Source organism: Lactuca saligna, chromosome 7 (assembly GCF_052625555.1).
Source record: "Lactuca saligna cultivar CGN05327 chromosome 7, ASM5262555v1, whole genome shotgun sequence".
Lineage (NCBI taxonomy): Eukaryota > Viridiplantae > Streptophyta > Magnoliopsida > Asterales > Asteraceae > Lactuca > Lactuca saligna.
In genome coordinates this window covers 4,755,558-4,776,821 of record NC_136423.1, presented here as the reverse complement: position 1 = coordinate 4,776,821, position 21,264 = coordinate 4,755,558, and the positions used below count along the sequence as shown (strand labels likewise).

At 38.4% G+C, this 21,264-nt stretch overlaps 2 long non-coding RNA genes across 4 annotated transcripts; both read left to right on the top strand.

Moving 5' to 3' along the window:
- Positions 1 to 3,883: 3,883 nt before the first annotated feature.
- LOC145004042 (uncharacterized) lies at positions 3,884 to 10,191 on the top strand. Of its 3 annotated transcripts, none has more exons than XR_013662251.1 (4): positions 3,884 to 5,513; positions 5,616 to 6,831; positions 7,480 to 7,532; positions 7,854 to 10,191. It is a non-coding gene; the product is annotated as an uncharacterized LOC145004042 (long non-coding RNA). The 3 variants fall into 3 exon arrangements; XR_013662250.1 differs by having other exon boundaries at positions 3,884 to 6,443; positions 6,706 to 6,831; XR_013662249.1 differs by having other exon boundaries at positions 3,884 to 6,831.
- A 582-nt stretch (positions 10,192 to 10,773) lies between these two features.
- On the top strand, positions 10,774 to 16,745 carry LOC145004178 (uncharacterized). The gene is made up of 3 exons (XR_013662305.1): positions 10,774 to 15,465; positions 16,227 to 16,279; positions 16,601 to 16,745. It is a non-coding gene; the product is annotated as an uncharacterized LOC145004178 (long non-coding RNA).
- The last annotated feature ends 4,519 nt before the right edge of the window (positions 16,746 to 21,264 follow it).

Genomic DNA, 21,264 nt, shown 5'->3' with positions numbered 1-21,264 from the left:
TTGTTTTTAGTTTGTTTCTTTTGGTTGTGCGGTGCTGATTATACGCAAGCATTAGCTTTCATCGACTCTTTGTTTTTTAGAAAACGATATACAAATAAAGGTTTGCACGTCTTTTCTTGGCGCATATATGGATTAGAGTCTTTTAATTTTTTCAGATATCTTCTAACCTAAAAACCACCATTGTATTAATATTTTTTTTTTCGAATGCCTATTTTTTATAACCTCTTTGGACATTAATATTTTTTTTTACAATGCCTCTTTTTTTTAGGGGTGAGCATAATAACCAAAAAACCAAACCATAACCAAATTAACCGATATAACCGAACCATATTAACCGAACCATTTTAAAAACCGTTGGTTCGGTTTCTAATTTTTGCTAACCGATAACAAACGGTTCGGTTTTGGTTTTATAGGTTAACCGAACCGCTAACTTTATATTTTAATGCATAAAAAGTATGTATTATATATAAAATAATATAGTCAAACTTATTTAAGACCCATTAAATTTCCAAAATATAATTCAGTAATCCTCACTTATCAGGAGAGGAACGTATAATCAAACTATCAAAGGATGATCACGTAGATCATGCAGACACATACAATTTTCCAATCATGCATTGAGTTAGATTATTGATTAATGTTGTAATTCCTAATCGGTTAATTCTATAATTTGTAAACATTATTCACAATTAGTTTAATATTCACACTCATAATCCTAATCGTAGGTTTCTCACACCGTTAATCCTAATCAAAGATTGTTTTGACTTTATAGTTCTATTTGAAGGTTTTTTTTTTTTTATTTATAATCAAAACTTCTAGGTAAGTTATGTTTTTAGTTCTTCTTCACTTTATGATATATTAAAAATGTATTTTTTCTAAAAAAAAATTGTTTTTTTTATTTTCTATTTTTGACTTAATCACATTGAATATATATGAGTGATTGTTTTATTTTTTATCCAGATAACACGTAATATAAATGTTTAGCTATTTTATTTTATAGTTTTTGATTTAATTGCATTTAACATGTATGAATGTTTGACTTTATTTTAATGTTAATATCAATTATCAATATATGAAGTTATTAATGTCAATTTTTTTAATTTTTTATACTTTTTATTGAATGTTTTTTCTTTTGAATGTGATTATGGGTTATCTCACTCTGAGTATCAAAGGTACACATTTCATTCTATTACCATAAGCTAGGTTACAAACATTAGTGCCGAAGACTTTTTGTATTATCTTTTCATTTTTTATACCAATATACTTTCACTATTTATATTATTTTGAACATTATGGTTAACCAATATTAACCATTAACCAAAACCGTTAACCGATAAAAACCATTAACCATAACCAATATTAACCATACCCAATGGCTACCAAAATACATTAATCAATCATAATGGTTATGGTTCGGTTTTGACCAATAACCGAACCAAACCGCCCCATACACACCCCTACTTTTTTTGTAACCGCTTTAGACAATACTGTTCTTTGTTCAATGCCTCTTTTGTAATAGTTACTCATTTTAAGTGCCACGAAACACAATACATATCAAATACGTATGATAATTCATACCGATTTACTTTCATTTTTTTATATTAAAACACTGATTAAAAAATAACATGATTATCCTATTGTCATTAATAATTTAGGTAGACAAATTAATCATAATATAATATCACAATAAAGAAATAAAGTGAAAAGTGGTTATAAAAAATGAAATTGTTGTTATACGATAATACAAAAAAATTGATGTAGATTTAATAACTATATATAATAGTCATTAAAGTGTTAAGTATAAAAATAATTTTACTATAAAAAATATTGACCAAAGACAAAAGATTCATATAATTCCATTGCAAAATCTTTTAAATGAATTGAAATTGAACGAAATTTAATTTGATGAAACCTTTTAGTATTGTAAAACTATAGCTGTTATTGAAAAACTATTTAAGTTTAAAACACATTTTAATTTAACTATAAGTGTTAAAAAAAAAAAAACAACATTCTTCTAATAGATTGCATATATTAAATCAATCTCTTCTATTAAAAAAAGTCTGTATATCTAGTTTACAGAGTAGATATATTTTATCTTTGAAAAAATAAATAGCACTTTTATTCTACTTTTCTAGACCGTAATCTAAAATTTGCATAATTTAATTTTGTGGTAAAGAATTTCTTTTAAATTATTTGTGCATCCGTTGAATTTCTTTAAACAACATTGATACTAATTTTGTTTGTATTTTATCTTTATAAAAAAAGGCGTTAATATAATTTTAGAAATCAGTTAACTTTTAAATTTCTATTACATTTTTTATGAAAAGAAACAATTCCACTTTATAAAAATGTTAAACAGAAATAAAAAGCAAATCACATTTAGGAGTAGTCGTTTATTATAAAGCGTTACACGTATGATCATGTCAAATTTATACCTAATTTAGAACAAACTACAAAAATTAAGCCTAACATTAACAAAATTAACTGCCTAATTACCAAATGGCTAATTTTATAAAACTAGAACACTATATACCTAAATTTGTAACAAACTAGTATAAAGGATGCCCAAACACACTAAAGAGCACAACTAATCCATGCTCTTTTACTTGAAATTGTACATTGGGTAACTATTTTACAAATTAGTATTAGTGTATACTACTTTCGTCTCAAAATTATTGTTCACGTTTGATTTTTTTTGTTCAACTTCGACCTCAAATAATTTACTTTTTGTTATATAATTTTTTAAGGAAGATATATGAATATATCGTTTTTTAAATATACTTTCATTGTTATAAGTTTCATCAAAAATTATATAACACAAATACATTTATTTATGGTCTAAATTGACATACAAAGATTCCAAAAGTCAAATGTAGACAATAATTTTGGAAGGGAATGAGTATTACATTATGTATTTAGCCCACCGTATTGATAGCCCATATATATTGTATTTGTTATAAGGCTATTAGGTTACACTCTAAATCTTTTAAAGTCAAATGTAGACAATAATTTTGGAATGGAAGGAATATTACATTATGTATTTAGCCCACCGTATTGATAGCCCATATATATTGTATTTGTTGTAAGGCCATTAGGTTACACTCTAAAAAAATTAAGCCTAACATTAACAAAATTAACTGCCTATTACCAAATGGCTAATTTTATAAAACTAGAACACTATATACCTAAATTTGTAACAAACTAGTATAAAGGATGCCCAAAAACACCCAAATGGCTAATTTTATAAAACTAGAACACTATATACCTAAATTTGTAACAAACTAGTATAAAGGATGCCCAAACACCCTATAGAGCACAACTAATCCATGCTCTTTTACTTGAAATTGTACATTGGGTAACTATTTTACAAATTAGTATTAGTGTATACTACTTCCGTCTCAAAATTATTGTTCACGTTTGATTTTTTTTTTTTGTTCAACTTCGACCTCAAATAATTTACTTTTTGTTATATAATTTTTTAAGCAAGATATATGAATATATCATTTTTTTAAATGTACTTTCATTGTTATAAGTTTCATCAAAAATTATATAACACAAATACATTTATTTATGGTCTAAATTGACATACAAAGATTTCAAAAATCAAATGTAGACAATAATTTTGGAACAGAAGGAGTATTACATTATGTATTTAGCCCACCGTATTGATAGCCCATATATATTGTATTTGTTGTAAGGCCATTAGGTTACACACACACACTCTCTCTCTCTCTCTCTCTCTCTCTCTATATATATATATATATATATATATATATATATATATATATATATATATATATATATATATATATATATATATATATATATATATATATATATATATATATATATATATATATATGTTTATGGAATGAGATATCAATTACGGGAAATTATTCTAAGTCTAATATTGTATCATAGTTGTAAAGGGATCTTACCTTACCACATTTCAAATCTATTCACAATGAAACTTCGTTCACTGACTCTTTCATAAAACTCCTTCTGATTCCCACCTTCGTGTGTTTGAATGCCTTTGCTATCCATATATCACACCGCCCCATAAGCTTGCCCCTTGCTTCATCCTATGTGTGTTTCTCAGTTATCCTACTGATCACCAGAGATATCGATGTCTTGATCTTGCTACTCGCAAGATCATCATTTCTTGCTACATCACATTTGACGAATCCTCCTTCCTTTTTTCTCTCTATCACTCCTAGCCATCCTCCCTCCCAATCCTTCCTTGGCGAACCATCTCCTATCACCATTTCTCATATCCTTCAATATTTCATCACCACCCCCATGGATGACTCCTCTCCGTTAATCGACACAACTCTGGTTACCGACTCTCTGCCATCCCCTTCAGGTGCCTCGCCTTCCACCTCATTCCCTACCACTCATTCCATAATCCAAATCATCGACTATGCTAGCCTCATATATAAATCACTATACAGTTTGAAGCAATCCCCTCAACCCTGGTTTCACAGGTTCATCGAGTTCATCACCCGGATCGGATTTCTTCAAAGAAAATCTGAATCCTCCTTATTCTCATACCAAAACGACTCTCTCACTTCCTTTCTTCTTCTATATGTTGACGATATCATCCTTACGGCTTCCTCGTTTGCCGTGATTTCCCGCATCATGTCTTTACTCTCCATCGAGTTTGCCATGAAGAATCTAGGAGATTTGTCCTATTTTCTAGGGATTTCAGCTACAAAGGAACATTCATGGTTATTTCTATCTCAACGCAAATATACGTTAGAATTTCTTGATCGAGCTTACATGTCTTCATGTGATCCATGTCGCACCCCAGCTGACACCCAGTCAAAACTGGGTTATACTAGTACTCCAGTTCACGACTCGAAGTTATATTGCAATCTTGTTGGTGGACTCTGGTACTTGACTTTCAGTCACCTAGATATTAAATTTACAGTTCGACAGATTTGTCTTTACATACATGATCCCTGCGAGCCAAACTTTTATGCGCTCAAACGCATCTTAGGATATGTTCAGGGTACTTTAGACCACGACCTTCATATTCATCCCTCTTCCACTATGAGCCTCACTGCCTACTCCGATGCAGATTGTGGGGATGCCCTGCTTCACGTCGTTCTATTAGTGACAAATTGATATCATGGTCTTCCAAACGCCAAGCTACCGTATCTCACTCGAGCGCGGAAGCAAAATATAGGGGTGTTGCTAATGTTGTTGCCGAAACATGTTGGCTCTGCAACCTTCTTCGGGAACTCCACCGCCCGCTGACCAAAGCTAGAATCATATATTATGATAACGTCAATGCGGTCTACTTATCGACCAATCTCATTCAACACCAACAGACTAAACATATTGAGATAAATATACATTTTGTATGGGATAAATTCACCACTGGGGAAATTCGGGTACACATCTCTTCCAGTCATCAGTACGCAGACACGTTCACGAAGATCCTCCCGACTTCACTCTTCACGGATTATCGATCCAGTTTGAGAGTTTACTTTCGTGCTCCCACCCAAAATGTGAGGGTGTATTAGTGTATATTATATTATGTATTTAGCCTAGTTGTAACACCTGTTTCCAGGTACTTTCATTTTCATCCCTTTATATTGTTTAATTTGCAGTTTAGCCACTTATGTTGGGCGTACTAGCCTTGTACGTCGAGCGTAAGTCATAAGATGAGTCAAGACAGAGGAGAGAGTACGGTGGGGGTACATATGGGTACACCTAGCATACTCGTGCAGTTCCTAAACTCTAAATTTTAGGGTTGTGACCCCTATTTAATCACCTTATCCCTCCTTAGACATCCTCTCATCCAGCTTCCATTCCCTTTAAACCCTAGAACGAAACCCTAGTCTTGTGAGTGTGATTTAGAGCTTGAGAGTGACCTTGTAGTGCTCTTGGTTGTGAATGAATGATCAATCGAGAATTGGTAGTGTTGACAAGTCTTTGGATCCAAATCTATACATCCTTATGCATCTTCTGAAGGTATAAAGTTCTTACCTTGGAACTTATGTTGTTAGATCTTGTTTTTACATGGATTTATGTTTATTTGTTCCCAAAACATTAATCATTGTGAGTATGGACTACTCCAGGGCTTTTAAGCTATCCTTTTAGAGGTCTTAGGTTGTTGTGAGTCATAAAAATGTTAGCTTGACCTTCTATTTCCCCTCATGCAAGTGTTTTGGAGCTTTTGGTGATGTTGAAGTTAGGGTTTTTGAGGTTAAGTCGTCTTTAGCCATGAAAAGGCTTAAAGTTAGAGACTTTATGGTTTAGGACGTTCTTTAGGGGCTAAATATGAGTTTGGAATAATTGTATTAATGATTTAGACATTAAATATATGGTTTTGAGATCTGTCCGCGTACGTTGAGCGTACGTTTGGCTACGCCCAGCGCAACCAGATGCGAGCCTGTCCCTCCTGCCATACACTCTTGTAACATCCAGAATCCAAGGTATATTAATTATGTGTTATTATGAGAATTATTTGAGTGGCTCAACGATTTGTGAGTCTAACTCGTCGAGTATGGACGAGTTGACCACGTGGGATTAGTGGTCTACTCGACGTGTCCAAGAGTCGACTCGTCGAGTAGACGCTGAGTGGTGAAACCCAAAATCCCCGGGTCGGGGGACTATTTAAGGGAACTTATAGCCTCATTTGTGGCTCATCAGTTGTCTACCCTCTCTGAGAGAAAACCTAATTGTTCATTGAGCTAGGAAAGAATATTAAGCTATCTTTTGAGTGTTGAAGCATCTTTTGAAGAGGAAGAAAGGATTTCTAAGCCAAGGACGGGAAGAGGTTGTTGATTCGTAGCTATAGCACCCAAGGGGCTTCTGTGAAAGGTAAAATTCCTCACTTTTCTCATTTCATTTTGTAAATCTCATAGAAGTTAGGGCTTTTCCATCCAAATTTGGGACCTTGAGCGTTTTGGGTTGATTTAGAAGCTAGGACTTCAGATCTGGACCTTGTGAGGTCCCTAGAGTCCAAAGGTCATTGCTTTATTCTGTCATAATAGATCCTTTGAGAAAAAAACCCTTTGAAGAACATGTTCTTGGCATTTTGAGATTTAAGTGCCATGCATGGACGTAAAGTTCATGGCTTTACGTGATAATCAAGACCTGAGAGTTTAGATCCATTGTTTGGAGTGATAGATCTGCTTGAAAACGTCCGAATGAAAGATCGTCGAGTTTATGAGCTGACTCAACGAGTCGGATGGGGTTCCTCCCTAATGAGTCTGGACATGGGTGACTATGCGAGTTGACGAGACAACTTGACGATTCAAGGTGGATCTTCGCGATATGATAGTAGTAGCAAGAAGACTCGACGAGTCACATAGATGCACTCGGCGAGTCGAGTTAAACATGGACTATGGTCTTTTATCCATTCCAAGAGTTAGAGAGAGAGAGAGAGAGAGAAATAAATATTAACCTTTGGTTTACTTAGAGTTTAGAATTCGAGTATTGATTAGAGATATTTACCTTATGTGTTAGGCGGTGGCTAGTTGGAGATTCAAATATGAGGATAACTACTTGTTTGCTTCGAGGTGAGTCTTCTCACTATATTTTACCTAGAGCGGTACTTATGTGTGACCGGAGGGTCTTATGTGCTTACATTGAGTATTATGTTATCCTACCTTATGTTTTGTGAATCATGTTGTGCGTTTTCTCTTTATGATTTATGCTATGCGGAGCTTTATAGACTGGACCAGAGGGTCCAACGAGCCATGGGACTGGAGAATCCCACTGAGACATATAGACCGGAGGGTCTTATAGAGTTATAACCTCGAGTGGCTAATATGTGTATGTGGTATTTTGGGGAACTCACTAAGCTTTATGTTTACCGTGTTGTGTGTTATGTGTTTCAGGCTTTCTCAGGATCACGGGAAGGCACCAGCTTGATTATACACACTAGTGATAGAGATATGTTTTGAGTATTTTGGGTTTTATTCATACAGTTATGGAGTCTCGATTTGTAGATTAAATAAACGAGATTTTTGTGAAATGTGTTATGAGAATATTATCATTTTAAATGAAATTTTTATTCAAAAATTTACAGTGTTACAAGTTGGTATCAGAGCCTTGTTTTGAGGGATTCAGATACACCTTCAGGTATGTCTGGACTCAATCTAAGGATTTGAGAAAAAATTTCAAGAGAAACAATTTTCCTAAAACTTGTAAGAGTTTCTATGAGAAAAACGAGAAGGAGTAGTGTGTACAATCAGCGAGAGCCCGTACGGTGATTTCCCAAAATACTTAGATTGTTTAATTTATGAGATATTGATGAGATGTTATGAGATATTATTTATGCATGCTAGAGGATAGGCTTGGTATTTCATATTTGAGGGATAGAGTTACTAGATTTGTTATGCCTTAGCCTAAGGGTTGTTGTTGTCTGTTATGTGCCTTGAGTATGTACTGAGTAAGAGTATCTAGCAGGAATCACTTAGAGATGGAGTTCTGAGTCGAGAGATAATCTTGGAGAGATACCTAGATGAGCATTGGAGGTGTCTAATGAGAAGAGAAATTAGATAACATGATAGGTGAGATATCCTGAGTTTTGTGATACCTTTTTGAGTTGTGATTAGAACAAGTGGAGTTGTGTGCTCGAGTGGTGTGTTAGTGCCGGTGGAGGTTAATCGATGCCCGAATGTTGTTTGCTTTGTGCTTTGTGGAACTCTTGATGATGGGAGTCAGCTACCAAGTGAATGTGATGATATTCAGGAGGTAGATGGCTGACATCATAAGGAATTCTTCAGCAGCTGATGGCAGAGAAGTGTAAGAAACTAGGGGAGCCTAGTGAGTAATTTGAGTCCTATGAGTACGCTGTTGGGGAAGAGTATGCGCCGGAGGGCGTGCATGTGTAACGAGATTGGTGATCAAGAAGGTTGAGCAGCTACATAGGAAATCTAGGATGATCCGTGTGGAAAGTAAGGCTAGATGTGGCAGGTAGTATGGGCCCATACTACTTAAAGCAGAGGACCCATACTCAAAACAGGGAGAATTCCAGAGGTTCTAAGTAGTAGATTAAGAAGAGACAACATGGTTCAAGTACCATGAGTAGTAGCAAATTGAGAAGAGATAACATGGTTCGAGTACTATGAGTAGTAGCAGATTGAGAAGAGATAACATGGTTCGAGTACCATGAGTAGTAGCAGATTGAGAAGAGAAAACATGGTTTGGGTACCATGATTGTGTTAGATTGAGAGGAGATAACATGGGATGAGTATCATGATTCGTAGCAGATAGTGCTTATGCCTTTTCCGGTTATACCGTTGTGATTGTTTAGGCTGAGATCTGAGGCGATAGAGAGTGGGGTCATAGGGTCATGTCGACCAAGCCTCATATAGAGCATACCTTAGGAAGGAAACTGAGTTAGTTTCTGAAAGACTTCACTGGTGAGATGCCAGTTGTATTCGTAAGACTCAAGGATGAGTAAAGATGGTGCTTTATGGAGAATTGTGGTCCAAGTGGAGAATCAGTCGATATTGGAGATGTCACTTTCTATGACCAGATTTGCGCTATTTCCATTTCTTCCGAGAAGCATAATGGGTATTTTAAATCCGGTTTCTGAGCTTGGAGGTAAACCCTGTAGGGTAGTATTGGTTGCGATCTTTTCACCAAAGTATCTGGGCAGTATGTCTGCCGCAAGGTATATTATAGCATGAGAGGGTCATCAGTGGGGCCTGAGATGGACAAGGACAAGGATATACCCTATTTGAGTATAGTAAGGCATATGTTAGCAACAGTTTTGGGTGATCAGGAAGAGTATATCGGGGCAATGGCTCTCATTGTCCATGATGGATATCAAGTATGGGAGTGAGGTCTCTGCTCTCATGATAATTCTCAGGATGGGATGTTGGTTGGGGAGTCGAAGATGAGAAATGCGATAGTTCATTATATTCAGACTGAGAGTCATGGCTACTGTAACATCCGAAAATACAACCAAATTTAAATTTTTCAAAACAACCTGATTTTCATTAAAATGTTTACAAAAAGGTTTTCAATACAAATTATTAGAGTATTCCCAGAATCACATTGCTACAAAATCATGAGGAGCGGTACGATCGCACCTTCTCCTTGCCACGGTCTCCTGAAGAACCTGAAAAACATTAAACCACAACTGTAAGCCCGAAAGCTAAGTGAGATACCCCCAAGATACCAACCACGCATACTCCCTTTCAGGCTGCAACATTCCGGTCCAAAACATACAAAACATACATAACATAACAGAACATAGAACAGCCATACATATCGGGTCTACTGTGTGACTGGTCCGCCGTATCGGGCCTTCAATCCATCGGATCCATCCTCCAGGTCTACTCATGTCCTTTGAGTCTACAGTGGGGTTGGTCCACCCGCATCGGGCCTTCAACCCACCTGGTCCACTCTCTGAGTCTACAATGTGAATGGTCCGCCCGCATCGGGCCTTCAGTCGGCCTGGTCCACTCTCCAAGCCTCGGCACGTCTGGTCCACCCTCGTGGGGCCTACAGTCTATCCGGACCGCTCGTTGGGCCTTCGGAACAACCAGTCCGCCCTGGGTATCTTGGCCTACAGCACAAAGCAAGACCCGCCTCAACCCATCTCCAGTCCAACAACCATGTGCACAAAACATACATTCATATAACAGTCATAGTCAACAAACCGAGCAAGCAGATCACATAGCATATCATTACTCTAACCGGGTTACCGACCTAACCGGTCACTAGCATAGCATCACTCTGTATATCGGGAAACTGACCTTAGCAAGGCCTCCTAGCATGTACCATCCTAGCTACCAGGATGCAGACACATCAAACAATAACATAATAACCATAACCGAATCTCAATACAATAAAGGGCCGGCCTTGGTGCCTTAAACCCTGTTGATATAGTGAGGATAACTCACCTCGAAATTGTCGGCTGAAAAGATAAGATCCCGCTGCTCCGAACTCTGACACGAACTCCTCCACTGAACATCAAAACATACAACTCAATAAATACCCTTAATTACCAAAATACCCCTGGAAGACAACTGGTCAACCTTGGACAAGTCAAAGTCAACCCCTGACTGACCCTACTCGCCGAGTCAACCCGATGACTCGCCGAGTCCATACGCTCAGAACTTCCTTCAATCAGCGACCCAACTCGCCGAGTCACCCCAAGACTCGTCGAGTCCAACGACTCTGAGTCCACTCGCACCCAACTCACCGAGTCATCCCTTGACTCACCAATTCCTCGACTCAACCAAGAATATTGGGACTTCCTCGACAAGACTCGCCGAGTCCAAATGGACTCGTCGAGTCCAAGGCTATCTTCAACCTACTCGCCGAGTTCCAGGCCATCTTCAAGCAACTCGTCGAGTCCACCCATGTGACTCGTCGAGTACCACCAGTCTGAATCCATACAGAAGCATCTCAGGCCATGCAATTGATCCAAAACATAGATCCAACCTCCTACAATCCATCCATCACGTAAAGTGGCAAACTTTACGTGAATCTAAGGAGATCTAAGCCTTATTCACCTTAGAACCAAGGTTTGGGACATGGTGGCTTCACTAAGCACTCAAACACAGGAACTTTAGTGCACTCTAGGCCTTTAATATTCTAGATCTGAGGTAGTAACCTCAGATCTAACCTCCAAACTCCAAAACATTCCAAGATATACTCCCCACAATCCCCAAAATGATGAAACTAGGAAGATACAACCCAAGAACGAAAGTGTTACCTCCAAAAGGTGCCTCAATAGCAACCAAACTCGAATCCAAGCAAAGCCCTTTGATCCAAGCCACTTCTCCTTCAAGATCTCTTCAACAACACCTCTCCAAGCTCTAATTTGCTCCACAAATGAACTCTCCACGAATTTAGGGTTTCTGGAACTCAAAGGGGGATAAGGGAGGCTGTGGAGGGGTATAATGCTCTTTATATAGGGCTCAACCCCGAAAATTAGGGTTTTCTCCATACAGCACCTACTCGTCGAGTCCATCTTTGGACTCTCCGAGTAGGCCACTAGACACGCGACCATAGCCGCGACCTGACTCGCCGAGTCTATCCATGGACTCACCGAGTCACCCTCTAAAACTTACACTTTTAGCCCTTCAACTCTACTCTTGCGATTCCGGGATGTTACAAAACATCTCCTTATAAGGGGTGTGGATACCTTCCTTGTCACAACGCGTTTTAAAGCCGTGAGGGCAGCAGATCCCATAAGAACTCTGCAGTTAAGCGTGCTCGGGCGGGAGTAGTACCGGGATGGGTGATCCCCTGGGAAGTCCTCGTGCTGAGTGGCCCAAAGCGGACAATATTGTGATACGTGCCAGAGGGGGATGTTACAAATGATATCAGAGCTAGGGCACGGGTCGATGTGTTCGACGAGGACGTCGAATCCTATAATGGGGGGTGAAAGTGGGTTAGATCTGATCCCACATCGGCTGGGAAGTCCTCATGCTGAGTGGCCCAAAGCGGACAATATTGTGATACGTGCCAGAGGGGGGTGTTACAGCTACTACGATATAGTTGAGATGTATGGTAGTGTGTCAGTATGAGGTTATGGATGACACTTTGGGAAATTTCCGAGGATTTTATTTGAGATTCGGGATATTTAGAGTTTTTGGTCTCTATCGGGAAGATCATTGAGCATTGTGTAATACTTTCCAAGAGTAAGTGTGATGATGGTGTGTCGAATGGTGATGGTTCGAAATGTGGGTGGGGGAGAACCGGGTATTTTATTAAGAGGATGAGGGATTTGTTCAAGAGCGGTTAAAGAACTGGATGTAGAGACCTACCGTTCGGATTCATGAGGCTTGGGTATTGGTGTACGAGGCGAGGTGCAGAGCGAGATAATGCATGTTGTACATGTTCAGGAAAGGATGAGTGTCTCCACGACAGGTGGCCGCTGGTCAGAGACCTTGTGATAGTTAGGAATTCTTCAAGGTTGTAATGGTGAATTCGAGGTGGTTGGCTCATAAGGATGGTTTTGACGGTTGAGAATTTATGGTTCAATTAATATATGGGTTGTTATATGCACCTTGGGAAGGGCAGAAGTTGATTTGGGAAACCAATTTAAGGGTCGATATGAATAATCTTGGATGGGTTTTGAGCAATAGAGGAGGGAGTTCGGATTGTTGTCAACGTGCTCTGAGTCATTGGCGAATTGAAAGTTGGATTATTCCGAAGTTACGAGTTGTGTGAGAGGAAGACCAGATGTGAGATTCTGAAAGGATGCATTGCAGTATCTGAGTATGATGTCGTAAGTAGAAGATCAATGGTTGAAGCAATACATCATGAGGTTATGTGATGTTGTACCGAGGTAACCGAGTATGATGCTCTGAGTTTTGGTTTATTTTGAGAATTAAGTTATGAGATGGCAGGTGGAGTATCAAGCAACTATGGTTCCAGTGGGAGCCCTTCAACTATTTTCATCAAGCGGGATTATCTAGGAATAGAAATTGCAGTGAGAAAAAGTGTTTAGTCACGACGGTTGTCGTCAAGAATGGTGATGCTTAACCTGGATGGATGTGTGTACCTATCTATGTTGGACCGTGAAGTATTCGATAGTGAACTCAATGGGGTGAAGACTAAAGCATGAAATTATTGGGTGATAAGTAGGTGAGTGAATCTGGGTGGGAGTAATCACTTTGGATTATCAAGGGAAAGCCATGGAGAGAGCCCATGACGATTCAGTGAGAGAGAAGTGTTGTGATACTGCGAGGAGCCGTAGTATTCACCAGTCGGCGAGAGAGTGTTGTGATACTGTAGAGATCCGTAGTATTTATGAGTCAGTGAGAGAGTGTTGTAGGCCTGCTGGGAGCCGTAGCCTTCACAGGTTAGTGAGAGGGAATGTTATGATACTACGGGGAGCCGTATTATTTCTCTACTCAGACCATGGCGCAGAAGAGTTTTAGGCTTGGGTAACCTTATTATTTGAGTTTTCGGGAACTTAGTGGTCGGACCAAAGGCGAGACTGGGGTCTCCATATTGGTCGGGAATCATTATACTTTAAGTTAAGGTGTGGTTATCACAATCGAAAGGAGTTGGAAAAGTGATGTACATGTGGGTTGCGGGTCATGGGTCATGAGTTGAGTGCTTCATTAGGACGAGTGGTTCCAATTCTATGTCGGACCAGACTCTTGAGTTTGAGTTCAACTCTAGTGGTGTATTGAGTTGGCGAATGAGATTCTAGATTCAGAGATGGGTTCCATTTTGAGGGGTATTGTGTGTCATCAGATGTTTTGGACTTGTGTGGGTCAGTTCCTTTGTATAGAAAGGGCCGCAAGATGCATGGAACTAATGATTAGTAGACGTTAAAGGTCGAGGGTGAGACAGTTTCAGTGTGGATTGTAGTATTTTCTTGGGGTAAAGCAAACCTTGTGGCGTCTGTGTCACAATGGGCCGAGATAGTTATTGTGAGAAGGAATCCATCGAGACGTTCTGGGGTATGCAATGGGTAACCTTTGGAGGTTCAATTGTTGGGTCGAGAGCTGACCTAGTGCTCAGTGTTGAAAGGGATAATTGAAAGGAAGCTGGGTTTTTTTTTATTATTATTAGATGTTAGAGGATACTTCTGAGTGAGCATGATCACTTTTCTTGTGTCTGAGGACAGGGTGTTGAAAGTTCAATGTTCTGATGAGTTTTAATAGCAGTACAGAGGATGGGTCCCTGGTGAGATGTGATCCTTTCGTTCCTTTGGAGTATGATCTAGATCGATTAGTATATCCAGTATGAGTGATCGGTAGCCAATTATTGGTCAATGACTTGATTCTATCAGTCGCAACAAGAGAATCATAGGGGCAATGAGTTATCCGAGTCTATTATTCAAGGAGCAAATGACATAGTGATATCTTGTGAGGGTGGTCTGGCAGAGAGAGACAGACCACTAGAGTTTCCAGGTTCTGGAGAGTCAGAACATTTATCGTAGCGGCAGAGGGGTCTGTCCTTTTTCCGGATTGGGGGTTTCTGTTGGTTTCAGTGTCCTTGGAGGAAGATAGTTGGGTAGTATTAGATCCTTCAGTGGTGCTTTTAGGTAATTGTATTCGATCTCTGTCATGTTAAGGAGCGATTTCGAGGGCAAAATCTAATTCAAGTGGGGGAGAATTGTAACATCCGGAATACCAGGTATATTAATTATGTGTTATTTTGAGATTTATTTGTGTGACTCGACGATTTGTGAGTCTAAATCGTCGAGTAGGGCCGAGTTGACCACGTGGGATTAGTGGTCTACTCGACGAGTTTGAGAGTCGACTCGCTGAGTAGACGCTAAGTGGTGAAACCATAAATCCCCAGGTTTGGGGATTATGTAAGGGCATTTATAGCCTCATTTGCGGCTCATCAGTTTCCTACCCTCTGAGAGAAAACCCTAATCAGCCGTTGAGCTAGGCAAGAGTATTGATCTATCATTTAAGTGTTGGTGCATCTTTTGAAGAGGAAGAAAGGATTTCCAAGCCAAGGACAAGAAGAGGCTATTGATTCGTGGATATATCACCCAAGGGGCTTCTATGAAAGGTAAAAGTCCTCACTTTTCTCATTTCATTGTGTAAATCTCATATTATTTAAGTTAGGGCTTTTCCATCCAAATTTGGGACCTTGGGCATTTTGGTTTCATTTAGAATCTAGGACTTTAGATCTGAACCTTGTGAGGTCCCTAGAGTCCAAAGGTCATTTCTTTATTCTGCCATAATAGAGCCTTTGAGAGAAAAACCCTTTGAAGAACATGTTCTTGGCATTTGGAGCTTTAAGTGCCATGCATGGACGTAAAGTTCATGGCTTTACGTGATAATCGAGCCCTTAGAGTTTAGAACCATTGTTTGGAGTGATAGATCTGCTTGAAAATGTTTGAATGAAAGATCGGATTGAAGGGAATCACCGAGTCTATGAGTTGACTCGACGAGTTGAATGGGGTTCCTCCCTGATGAGTTTGGACATGGGTGACTCCGCGAGTTGACGAGACAACTTGATGAGTCAAGGTGGATCTTCGTGATATGACAGTAGTAGCAAGAAGACTCGACGAGTCACATAGATGCACTCGGCGAGTCGGGTCAAACATGGACTATTGACTAGAGTTTGACTTCTATTGACTTTATGGTTTGGGCATAAATGAGTAATGGAGACCATGGATGGGTAAAATGGTCTTTTATCCATTCCAAGAGAGAGAGAGAGAGAGAGAGAGAGAGAGAGAGAGAGAAAAGAAAAAGAAAGAGTAACCTTTGGTTCACTTAGAGTCGATAATTTGAGTATTGATTAGAGATATTTACCTTTTGTGTTAGGCGGTGGCTAGTTCGAGATTCAAGTATGAGGATAACTACTTGCTTGCTTCGAGGTGAGTCTTCTCACTATACTTTACCTAGAGTGGTACTTATGTGTAACCGTAGGGTCTTATGTGCTTACATTGAGTATTATGTTATCCAACCTTATGTTTTGTGAATCATGTTATGCATTATGTCTTTGTGATTTATGCTATGCAAAGCTTTACAAACCGGACCAGAGGGTCCAACGAGTCGTGGGACTGGAGGGTCCCATTGAGACATATAGATCGGAGGGTCTTATAGACTTATAACCTCGAGTGGCTAATATGTGTATGTTGTATTTTGGGGAACTCACTAAGCTTCGTGCTTACCGTGTTTTGTGTTATGTGTTTCAGGTTTTCTCAGGATCACGGGAAGGCATCCGCTTGATTATACGCACCAGTGATAGAGATATGTTTTGAGGATTCTGGGTTTTATTCAAACAGTTATGGAGTCACGATTTGTATACTAAATAAACGATATTTTTGTGAAATATGTTATGAGAATATTATGATTTTAAATGAAAATTTTATTCGAAAAATTAGGGTGTTACAACTCTACGCCCAACGTAGTATTCAGTATGTCGAGCGTACTGGACAAATGTTGACTTCATTGACTTTGACCAGTTGTGTCTTAGGTGGATTGTGAGGAGTTTTGTAAGGGAAAATGGTTATTTGCTCTAACTGAGGACTAGACTTGTCTTGCAATTAGTAGCATGTGTAGGAAATTCCTTAATTATTAATTAAGGTTAAATGGTGTATTTAATTAGGCGGAGTCTAGTTCTGACAGTTCATTTGTGAGTTCTATCATTCATCTGTGTGAAATGAGTCTCCTCACTATTCTCATCTGTGTGGTAAACTTTTTTTATTTATTTGATGAATAGATGGGTCTATGTGCTATTTTTTGGGATATGTGTTACTGTATGTGTAGAGACTTCAATTAGTCTCTAGGGTTGCTGATAACCTAATGGGCGCATTGTTTACCCACTGAGACTTTGGGTAGTCTCCAGGGTTGTTGATAACCCACGACTGCTCATTTTATGCTCTTTTATATGTGGTATTTTAGGGGAACTCACTAAGTTTGATGATTATAGTTGTTGATTAAATGTGTTTCAGGTACTTTTGACGATTACAGGGAAACGAATGCTTGATTGTACACATTCTCCAGAAGATTATGTTACCGGATATTTTGGGACACACTGATATTTTGATGTTGATTTTTATTTAACCTTATGGTTTTCTTGAGATGGTTTTTATAATAGATGTTTTTATATGAAAATAAAAATGAAAATTTTGGTTTGAAAATTTGGATGTTACAGCTTGGTATCAGAACCCTGGTTTGAGGGATTTAGATGAACTCTAGGGGGATTTTAAACTCAAACTAAGGATCTGAGGATTGTTACAAGAACTTTTCCAAAAGAAACGAAAATTTTCAAAGGAGAAAAACCCAGTGAATCAGTGTGTACAATTAGCCAGAGCTTGAGCGGTAGTTTCCCAAAATATTTGTATTTATTCTATGAGTAGTGTACAACTGATATCTTATGAACTGATAAAATTGCATGTTAGTGATAGGCTAAGGATCTTACAGGAAATGTGTGATAGATTTTCCTGAATTGTGATGCATTTAGTCTAGGAGATTGCTTTTATAAGATTAAATCTATCATTGCTATTTGCTTAGTGTATGTTGCATAATTGTACATACTTAGGGTTTTATGGCCTTAAAATGCTTGATCTAGCCTTTCTTCATATTCCTTGTTTGATTGTGTACTTGAGGTAGAATCATTTATTCGACAGTCTATCGAGTCATGTATTGTGTACGATTAGCATGCACGAAGAAAATGGTGAGGATAGTAGAGATCTTGTGAGGCAGAGCGGTGCTGGGGAGAAGCCTAGAATGAGTACCTAGATGCTTAGTAGTGTTTCTGAGGAAACGGCAGGGCGGGTGTATAGATGCTCTTGAGGAATACAGTTCTTCTGACTTAGGGTCATAAGAGGACAACTTGAGACAAATACGAGTTGGTGTGGAAGGTTGTATTGGTCCCGTACTCAGAGGCGTAGAGTATAAGGGGGTAAGTTGGTGCTTAGCCACCCACAATCTCATTATAAGATGCATGTATAATATAGTAAAACTTGAAATAGTGAAGCCTGTATCACAGCTAGTTATTTTGTTCCCCACTCAATATCTTTTAATTTTATAATATATAAGGAAAGTAATGAGTCTATTATAAAATTTGAAGCCTACGTCGGATTAACTGAAAAGCCCACCACCTACATTTTATCTTTAATATTGGAAATATATAGTGATAAACCTTTTTTTTCTAACGATATTCCTTGTTCTTTTTTCCATTCGACCTCAAGTTCCAGATTAGGAAACTCTTCTACGTGATTTCCGTTTTCCAATGTTATAACAACAAGGTAAGTTTCAATTCTTTTTAGTTATTACATATTTAACTTTTTGTAATTTGTAATTAATAGTTTTGTTATGATTGGTAATTTGAATTCTTATAATGATAGGATAAATTAGAGCAAAAAAAGAACCGTTGTTTTTTTTTTCAAACTAAAAGATGTTCATGAACCATAATTGCATCATGATAATATTAAGAAAGATGTTTATAGTATAATCCCACAACCTCAAATGAATAGTAACATCTCAAATGAATACTAATATCGAGGAGCCAATTAATCCTAAACATAAAAAAAAAACATGTCAAATTTACAAGATGTAAAATTAGATTCTTTAAATCATGATCTCGGAAAAGACCTTCAATTCTTAGTTATCCAAGTAATCAACGTGATATGAACGATTATATATTAAACTTAGACCAAACCAACTTCAAAGATCAAAGTATTTTTTCAATCCTAGTGGTCCTAACGGTTGTAAGCGTAATTTTCAACAAGCTTGGTTAAAGAATTCTTGGTAGTTCGAATATTAAGTGAAAAAGGATGTTGTGTTTTGTTTTCCATGTTTTATTTTTAATAAAAAAATCTATTGAACGAGTCGGGTTCGATGCATTTACCATAGTAGGTTATAAGAAATAGAAAAAATTGAATTATGGCAAAGTTTATGCTTTCATTGTCCATGAAGGTAAGACTTTGACCTCAACACACAGTTTACATATAATTTATAGACTATTATATTATTCAAATATAAAATTATATCTTATCATGATATGAGCCCCCTTATCCTAAAACCTGACTTTGTCCCTGCCCGTACTATTGAAAGCACCAGATCCGTACACGACTCAAAAGGGAATCTTAGTGAACTAAGGAACTTGTAGGAGTGTGTAAGTGTTAGTGTATGCGCTTTAGAATGTTTCTGATAGTTTTCTTGTGTGTTTCAGTATGGTGGTTACCCGAAGTTCAAGCTCCAGTGACCCCAAGAGGCTGAGTGCTAATGATGATGAGATCCATAGGATCGTTGCCACCGAGGTGGCCGTGACAATCAGAGGGGCTATACTATAGATGTTTAGGTCTATTAAGACCACACTGATTAAGACATTTGATGAGTGCTATGTCGCCGTCACTGAGGCTACTGCTGTCATAGTTGCTGCAAGACCGCATGGGGATGATTCGTTGTGGTACCGAGAGTTCAACAACACAGAGCCACCAAAGTTTGATGGTACCCATGACCCGATTACGATGATGAAATGGATTTCTGATATTGATGGTTTTTTTACATTTGCTCTTGTTCGGAGAATTTGAGGGTTCATTTCGCGCTGAACCTACTTTACTTGGGAGTGAAGGATTGGTGGAAATTTGTGACAGCTGACTATTCTCTTGCAGAGCATTCTGCAGTGACATGGGAGATATTCACTAAGATGTTCCATGATGAGTTCATACTAGTAGTTGAGAGAGAGAGAGAGAGAGAGAGAGAGGTTGGCCCAGGAGTTCCAGTCATTCAAGCAGAATATAGAGACGGTGACTGAGATTACCAGGATGTTCCATGAGAGGGACCTGTTTTTCCCTGAGCACGTGTCGTCGGAGCAGGCACGTGTGAGTTAGTGTCTGAGTATTCTGAGTAGGGATATCTGTGAGTTCATGGAAAACACTTCGTATCGGACGTTGGCTAAGATGCAGTCCAATGTCAGGGAGAAGGAGATCGAGTTGGAGACTCAGGCGAGAGAGGAGAAGGAGACTTAATGGAGAGATAGGATTCTGATGTAGTCGTAATAGGCGACTAAGTTGTTTAAAACTGTTGACTCAAGAACTGGAGACCAGAAGGGTCACACTTGCAGTAAGTGCGGCAAAGGTCATGAGGGACCTTGTTGATCAGTGACTACTTGTTACATTTATGGAACGGAGGGGCATATGGCAAATGCTTGCCTAAGGGATTTCGGTTTTTCTTCAATTGAAACCAAACGGGTCATTTGAGGTCCGAGTGTCCTCAAATTGCATCGAGGATAGTTCAGGCTCCTGCTCCAACTACCTTGCGTTTACTGATGGCCATCAGGGTAAGACGGGGCTTTCAAGGCTCAGGGGAAAGCATTTCAGCTGATGAAGGGTTCAGTTAGTGGTTTGGTCTAGGCTTTACTGTGTATAAAGGTCTTTTGAGTCATTTGGTATATTTCTAGGGTGTTTGGAGAGTTTATGGCCTGAGCATGTGTTTACGCCTGTAAAAAGGTTTACGGTCGTAAACCCTGTTTACGGACTGTGTCCCCTATATAAAGGGTTGGTCTTGGTCATTTGTAGTTGTTGATGCTTTAGAGTTCACGGTCATCGTAACACAAGTTGTACCTGACGTTTTTCAGTTATAAAGCATGTGTAAGCTTGTTTTTCTTCTTCTTCTACTCCAATTCTTGTTTCTTTGATTGTTTGATTGATTGATCACAGGTAAGATCCGTTTCTAGGACCTTACAATTGGTACCAGAGCAAGACCAGTGTCAAAGCATCAATTGTAAGGTCCTAGAAACGAATCTTACCAGTGATCAATAAATCAAACAATCAAAGAAACAAGAATTGGAGTAGAAGAAGAAGAAAAAAAACAAGCTTGCACACGCTTTATAACTGAAAAACGTCGGGTA